The following is an 8,580-nucleotide window of genomic DNA, read 5'->3' as shown; positions in this document are numbered from 1 at the left end:
GTTTTATCTATTTTATTTTTATTTATATAATTTTTTTTTTCTCTCTAAATGATGGTTGTTGTACTTTGTTTTTATAGCCCTGATGAAGACCTGAAAATCAGGTCGAAACGTCGTCATAAATAAATATTTTTGTTTATTTATGTTTATTTTGCTGACCCCACCCCCGGCCATCTTCTCCAATCATTTATAATAGTGTAAATTGGCTAAAATAAGGGCCCTAATAGAGCTATTTACGTTCAATAGTTCCCGAGATATAACTTTTTAAAGACCAAAATTTCTTAATAAATGCACTGGGAAATCAGTAGCTAGTGGATTTATTGTTGGAAATCCATATCTCTGGAACGTACATATATCTAGTATCACTCAAACTAAAGCTAGTTTATTGTGCTATAAAGTAGTTTATGACGTTTATCTTCGTAGGAGTAGTAGTTTTCATTATATTCGACAAACTAAATTAAGGAAATGTTGATTTCTAGTTGTTCTAAAAATCTGGATATATGAAAAAATATATCTTATGAATCTTGGACTCCTGTTTCCTCAGTTTTCTGCTTGCAGCTCTTTCACATAGTTGTATAGAGGCGTCCTGATGGATTGCTTCGAGCCACCTCTCACTTTGTAATTCTAACTTTGTGAACATGTCAGTTGTAATCTAATTTGTGAATCCAGTGTAAACGGCCCTAGTGCTCGAAACACTTAAATAAATAAATAAAAAGATTGAGATTTTTCAAAATAAATTCACTTACTACTGATTTTTCAGTGCATTATTATGAAATTTTTTAAAAATATCTCGGGAACTATTAAATAGCACTATAAGGGCTTACATTTTAGCAAATTTATTTTATTTTAAATGATGTTCTCTTATGTTTTCTAGTTTTGATGTTAATTTTAAATATATGAAGCTCTGAATGAAAAATTAATATTTTTTAACTTTTTGAAACAGCCGCCATTTTTTACTTCCCCTACCTATACTTGGCAGACTCATCAATTTAGGTTACAAATATTACATAGTTTTTATAATTAAAGATTGGAGTGAAATAACTGGGTTTTTTTCTCTTCATGGGATATTGTACTATTTGGAGATACATCGATTAGAAATAAATTAAAACTAAAAAAAAAGAAAGTTAAAACCCTTAGCAATGTACAGCGTTGATATAAATAATAACAGCTTCGGTTATACAAATTGAAAAATAAAAGATACAAAAAAAAAACAGAAAAGAAAAAATACCCTCACCTGTTAGAAACAGTTTAAAACTACCATCCCAATACCCCTATTCAATTTAATATAGTAATTTACTCACTACGTGAATTATAATTGTAACTTTATAAAAAGTAAATTGTAATTGCTAATATGTAATTGTAATTCTGTATTTGTAATTGTAACTTTGTGAACATGTCAATTGTAATTCGTAAATCCAGTGTAAATGGCCCTAGTGGTCGAAACACTTAAATAAATAAATTTAAAAAAAGGGACTATAAAATCATGAGATATTTGGGAAAGGGTAGACTTCCTCGAATGATTTTTCATTAAACAAACTGTAGATAGTAAGTTATTTTAAGATACCACCAAAAATGCCAATTTTTTCTCTTATTCTTAAATTTTAACCTGCTGGGTGACAGTGGAATGTCACCTATAGTGGGGTGCCACCTGGTCTCCCTATTGTGGCACATTAGGGATCGTCATTGGATTACTGACACCTGAAGAAACTAGTGTACAACCTTTGTGTACCATCCCAGGTGCAGGCATCCGTTCTACGGGACACATCCGTCATTTCCTGTCCGGCTGCGTTTGTCATTGTGACGGCCAACAATAGGGATTTTTTGTATTTGTTGATTTTTAAATTGTTTTTTTTTTAATTTTATTTTATAACTAGCTGTGCTTGTTAAAATGCTTAGCAATTGCTAGAATTAGGTGTGCAGATAGATTAATACAAAAGAGAAGTTATTAAAAAAATTAAGAGATTTTAGCACAATGCTCAGAAAGTACACATTTTCTTCATGGTTATTATATGTCAATCGCTTTGTCTCTTTCCGAACAATAAGAAAAAAATAAAAAATATAACGAGGCTTAACGGAAAGTAGATGAACAAGATTTTTTTATATTATCAAATCATAATCGCGATTTCAAAAATTTAAAATAAATTAATTTTTCATTCGGAGCTCTATATCTTAAAAACTACCAACAATACTAGAGAAACTAAGAGAACATTATTAAAAGAAGAGTGAATTTGCTGGAATATTACCCCTAAAAAGCTATTTACGTCCAATAGTTCTCGAGATATAGCTTTTTTTTTTAATTATTTATTTAATGTAATTTACAACTGTACAAAATAATACAATAGGTTAATATGTAGTATGTTTCATATATACGTTTAATATATAACATGGACTTAAAATTAGTCTGCTTACTATCCTATTAATTTAGTTTTTTATTTATTTATAAGTAAAATATTGAATGTTTCATTTGAATATTTTGGGAAGGAACCACCCGTTAATAGTACTTCAAACATTAATTTAAATTAGAAGGTCCCGTGACCATCTTCTTTTCAGACGCCTCGGAGGATTATCAGGGATTGTTAAGGATGAAAAATTAAGAATTAATGGGTTAGGATGGTTAAGGAGTTTGGAATGAAAAGACGCATATCTGTTTTGGGTCAAATCTGCAACGAATAGGATGTTAAGGTCTTTGTTAATGAGTTTATTTGTGACGTAATAAGGAGCATCAAGGATTTTAGGATTTGGATTGTAACGATTGGATGCGGGAAGAATTTGATGGGGTCCCAGAGCTCAATTCCATATGTCCAAATTGGTCTGATTATTGTAGTGTATACTAATTTTTTGTAGTGAATGGGAAGTTTAGAGCGTTTGTCAAGTAAGTGTTGTAGCAATCGGAATCTACGAGCAGTTTCTTGTCGTTTCAGTCTTGTGTGTGGATTCCAAATAGCTTTTTAAAAAGCAAAATTTCTTAAAAAGATCTGAAAGATTAGTAGTTAGCTAATTTATTTTGAGAAATCTATATCTCAGGAACTATGTGACCTACCGATGTCTATTAGCACTCAAATTAAAGCTAGTTTAATGGACTATAAATAAGTTTATGACCTTTACCTTCATAGGAATAGTAGTTTTCATGATTTTCTAAAATACATTGATTTATAATTGTTCGGATGATAAGTTTGATTTGTGAAAAACTTCATTTCAGAAACCATTGGACGCACAGAGGTTTGCCAGCGCTCAAATTAATACTAGTTAAATTTACTACAAAATAGTTAGATAATAAAATTAAGTAAGAAATTGCACATTTTTTCATGGTAATTATATGTCATTCGATTTGTCTCTTTCCTAACAATAAGAAAAAAATATTCTCGATCCCATTAAACCATATTATATTAATATAAAATTATAAAAACATAACGAGGCTTAAAGGAAAGATAAACAATAGTTTTTTTTAATTATCAAATCACAATCGCGGTTTCAAAAATTTAAAATAAATAAATTTTTCATTTGGATTAATATAGCTTTGAAACCATCAATGACACTAGTATACTTAAGAGAACATCATTTAAAGTAGAGTAAATTTTCAAAAATATGAGCCCTAATAGACATATTTACGTTCAAAACATTTGGAGAAATAGCTATTCAAATTACAACATTTCATAAAAAATGCACTGAAAATCAGTAGTGAATTTATTGCTGGAAGACGTACAGATGTCTACTTGCACTCAAATTAAAGCTCGTTAAATGTTCTAGAAAGTTGTATATGACGTTTATTTTTATAGAAGTTGTAGTTTTATTGAAGTTTTTATGATATTTTCAAGAATTTTATCAGAACAACTAGAAAATAACATTTTGTGAATTTATTTTGGAAAATATCATAAAAACTACAAATTCTATAAAGATAAACGTCATAAACAACTTTGTAGAACATTTAACGAGCTTTAATTTGAGTGCACGCAGGTAACTACGTCTTCCGGCAATAAATTCACTACTGATTTTACAGTGCATTTTTTAATGAAATGTTGCAATTTGAAAAGTTATATCTATTAGAAATCATATTTTAGAAAATTCACTCTACTTTAAATGATGTTCTCGCAGGTTTTCTACTGTTGCCGGAAATTTTAAAGATATAGAGTTCCGAATAATTCTTTTCTTGTTTATGTTTTGAAATACCCTGCCTTTTTTCTCCTCTTGGGCTCTTGTACTACTACTATCCCGATCAAGTTTCGCTCTATACCAGAATCCGGAGACAATACCTCCTTGGCACATTTATATTTCATCTCTGATAACCAAAAAATGTTCATATACCATTAACTTCCTCACCCTACATATATCCATTCACCTATTAAACACAAGATCCCAACCTAGCGATCTCTGTATCCCTACCTATAGAACTACCTCCTTAGAAAAATCCTTTGCTGTTCGAGCTACCTCATTTTGGAACTCCTAACCCATATCGATCCCAAATCCTTGACTTCATTCAAACATCAACTATATAATCTCTAAGACTTTCAAATTTCCGTGAAATTGTGAATTATACTATGGATAAATATATATTTTTATAAATGTTTTATTTAATTTGAATATTGTAATAGATTCATTTAATTAAGTTAAAAAGCTAATTTAGCCAGACAATAGCTGTTAAAACTTCCAACCATCCATAAAGACCTAAATGTTCCTTATGAAACCGATCTAGCCCGAACCCGATATTATTCCTTCCATAATAAACTCCCTAACCACCCAAACCTACTCGTTTCTAACCTATCTTCCTCTTCCATTCCTGGAAATCCTCCAAGGCGCCTGAAAAGAAGATGGCCTCGTGACCTTATATTGTAAACTGTTTTAGAGTTCTACTACTGGGTAGTTTCTCTATATGCTGTATCATATCATTATGTCATTATGATCAAATTTACTGGTTGTATTTTTTTATACAGTTGTAAATATCAACAAATAAATAAAAAAAAAAACTTCCAAATTGTTATTATTAGGGGACCAAGTGTCTCAGAATAAAGATTGATTTTCATTTCATTCATTATTTCTAGAAATTGTGTTTACTCTCTTGGATATATATTTTTTCATGAGGTGTAGATAGTTGACCGTTGATTAATGATTAGAGAAGTTTGTCGGGGGTGCGGTCAACAAAGAACAACATAAATAAACAAAACCATATTTATTTATTTTATGCCGACGTTTCGACCTGAGTTTCAGGTCTTCATCAAGGTTTATGGCGTAGAAGGCCTTCTAAGGCTATATCTAATCCCTGATGAAGACCTGAAACTCAGGTCGAAACGTCAGCATAAAATAAATAAATATGGTTTTGTTTATTTATATTGTTCTTTGCTGACCGCACCCCCCCCCCCCCCCCGACAAACTTCTCCAATAATTAATAAATATATTTTTCTTTCTAGCTCATTTGGTTAGTCAAAAAATCGCTTAAAGATTTATATTAATCCATGTTTTAGTACAAATGACCAATGACATTTTTTTTTTTTTTTTGTGATAGTATAGTGATAAATGGTATTGAAAATTGTGAAAAAAATAAGTAGGCCATAAATAACAGGGATTAACGGTTCCATCTGTTTATAATACCTCAGGGATGACTCAATACTCGAGGAAGCTTCTTAGTATTGTCACTAAGAGCACAATGGCACAATGCACGCAACCTATGATGACAGAGGTAGACCCCCCTCCGGATCCAAGAACTGTAACGTACCCTTTACAAAGGCACGGCAGTACAACAGAGCACAAGACGGTTGGCCCTAAGGAAGTGCCAACTGTTGCTGGACAAAGGAGCGTGCCACGGGGGCGTAGTGGTATGCCAGGTGGCACGCGACTCCTTCCTCACCAGGTGAGCCTTCATCAATCTTCCTCCTCTAATATCATTCAGGCATCTGCCACTTGGTATTAGCCAATCTCTGTCAGGATAAAAAAATCCAAATCCTGATTTATTGTCAACAGGTAGCCTTTGGAATGAATATGTGACTATATCAGCTCTTTCTTCTGCAAGTTAGCATACCATTGTGTGTCCACCATCTTAGTATCATACGTTTCCCCTGATAAAGATGTATAAAATAATATTGAAATATTGTTTTTTTAAATTTATTTATTTAATGTAATTTACAACTGTACAAAATAATACAATAAGTAAATATGTTGTATGTTTCATATACACTTGAAAATGTTGGGAAGGAACCACCCATTGGTGCTACTTCAAACATTAATTTAAATTAGAAGGCCCCGTGGGCATCTTCTTTTCAGACGCCTCGGAGGATTATAAGGAATTGTTAAGGATGAAATATTAAGAATTAATGGGTTAGGATGGTTAAGGAGTTTGGAATGAAAAGACGCATATCTGTTTTGGGCCAATCAATGAGTTTATTTGTAACGTAATAAGGAGCATCAAGGATTTTACGTAGGATTTTGGATTGTAAGGATTGGATGCAGAAGGAATTTGATGGTTCAGTGGAGCCCCAGAACTCAATTCCATATGTCCAAATTGGTCCTATTATCGTAGTGTATACTAATTTTTTGTAGTGAATGGGAAGTTTAGAGCGTTTCTCAAGTAAGTGTTGTAGCAATCGGAATCTACGAGCAGTTTCTTGTCGTTTCAGTCTTGTGTATGGATTCCTAGTAAGTCTCTTGTCAAGATGGAGTCCGAAGTATCGAATCTGTTCAACATGCGTTAGTGGAGTATTTAGAAACGATACTGTAGGACAGGAGGGTAGAGGCTTACGACAGAGAGTAAAGGTGATCTGATGGGATTTGTCAGGATTTATTTTGATTCTCCAGTTTTGACACTATTCTTCAATAGATTGTTATGTGTGTCTGTAGTGTTTATGATGCATTAGTTGGGTCGTTGTTTTCAGACAGTAACCGTGGCAGTATATAAACTACTTCTCTTATTAGATTCAAAGGAAAAATATTTGTTTGTCGAATCCTGCGTGCAATTATTAAAAAAAATTATAAATAATAAAACTTAAAATGTAATATGCTTTATAAACAATGCTGTTAATTAGTCAATAATTTAAAACAACGCAATACGGTTCTACAACTGAGCTCTTTCCAGTGTAGCCCATCGTACTTAGTTGCTAAAATCTCTATAATGAAAACCTTTTAATATACTGAGTAATTGTTCCGGAGAGCAGGTCCCCTGCCCAAAATATTTTATTCTATTTTCACTATACTTCTGACAGGTTGTCAAGAAGTGAATGGTATCTCTTCTTTTTCTTCAGAGTTACATACCGGGTTGTCGATACTATCTTATAACCACGATTTTACATTTGGATTGAGTAATTCCGGTTTATCCCGAAAAATAAACCGTATCATTACCAAATCAATATTGTCATTGAAATATAGCGTTTCTGTTAAAACGGCTCATAAGAGAGACTAGATCTGAGACTTTTTTCAACATTACTTTGTTTCTCAGATTCAGATTTGGTAAATCTTCCGCGAAAATCAGAAATATTTGAAGTATCGAGATTAACTCCATAATATTCCTCACATTCCTGTCACTTTCGGTAGCAATAAATTTTCTTTTTTATGTTAGGATACGAGGTAAGGATCTCCAGAACTTTTAAAATATAATTGAAGTGGTTTTCAGCGTACACGAATATATCGATAACAATTACTGCACACCTAAATAAATTGTTACGACTCCAGTCATTGTATAGATATAAATTTTTTTTTTCGGTAGACTAGCTATAAATACAGGCCAAGTCGTAGCATCATCTACATGAAAATCAAAGAAAATTGATGGCAGGACGAACGGTTTATCACGAGAGACAACAATTTAGGAATTGTCCAGCATACGGTGGAACGTCCGGCCGGAACCATGAATCTGCTATAGAGATGTATAACCCTTCTTCGGATGGGCCATACTCGACTCACCCACTGTCATCTCATGAAGGAGGGAAGATGCACTGATGTGTCGCTGCTGTTGGGCACATTCTTACTGGATTGCTCTGGAGTCACACTGATTCTCTTCATGTGTACAGAAAATGATCAGAGAAGATAATGAATTTGTACAGTCATGTTTTTTTTTAAACTTAATTATCCATTCAAGTGTTTCCTGTAACCGGTTTTTACCGGTGTTAGTCTCTTTCTCGTAAAATGTATCTATTTGTTTATTCTTGGTAAACTGATCTACTGCTGTGACTATGAATGATGGTCTGATCTCACATTACCGTCTAATATTGAATTTGTTTAGCGGGTCACTGAAGAGGATCTAGGAGGGTGAATTCCGGAGAGCGAATTTGTTGATCGGGTGAATTGAAAAACTGTGAAAGGGTGAAATTGGAGGAGCAGAAATGAGAAAGAAAAATAGGAATGAATGAAGCATTTGTATTTGTTGTACAGACCGAAATGGATTGTAAAAGGAAACTGTAGGGGGGGAAAAATTGTGTATTATATCTTATTATTGTATCTCTTTTTTTCTGATTATACCATGTATGTGTAATTTATATATGTCCGATTACGGATTGATAAGTATGCTGTGTGAGATAGCAACCTAATGTATTTAGGCAGCATAGATAAATAAAGTATCTCTCACTCTGTGAAGTGTAAATTGTAATTGTTAAAATATAATAGAAA

This window comes from Halyomorpha halys, unplaced genomic scaffold, assembly GCF_000696795.3.
Source record: "Halyomorpha halys isolate HHAL.00 unplaced genomic scaffold, Hhal_1.1 Scaffold70.1, whole genome shotgun sequence".
NCBI classification, from domain to species: domain Eukaryota; kingdom Metazoa; phylum Arthropoda; class Insecta; order Hemiptera; family Pentatomidae; genus Halyomorpha; species Halyomorpha halys.
Note: the sequence above shows the minus strand (reverse complement) of the source record.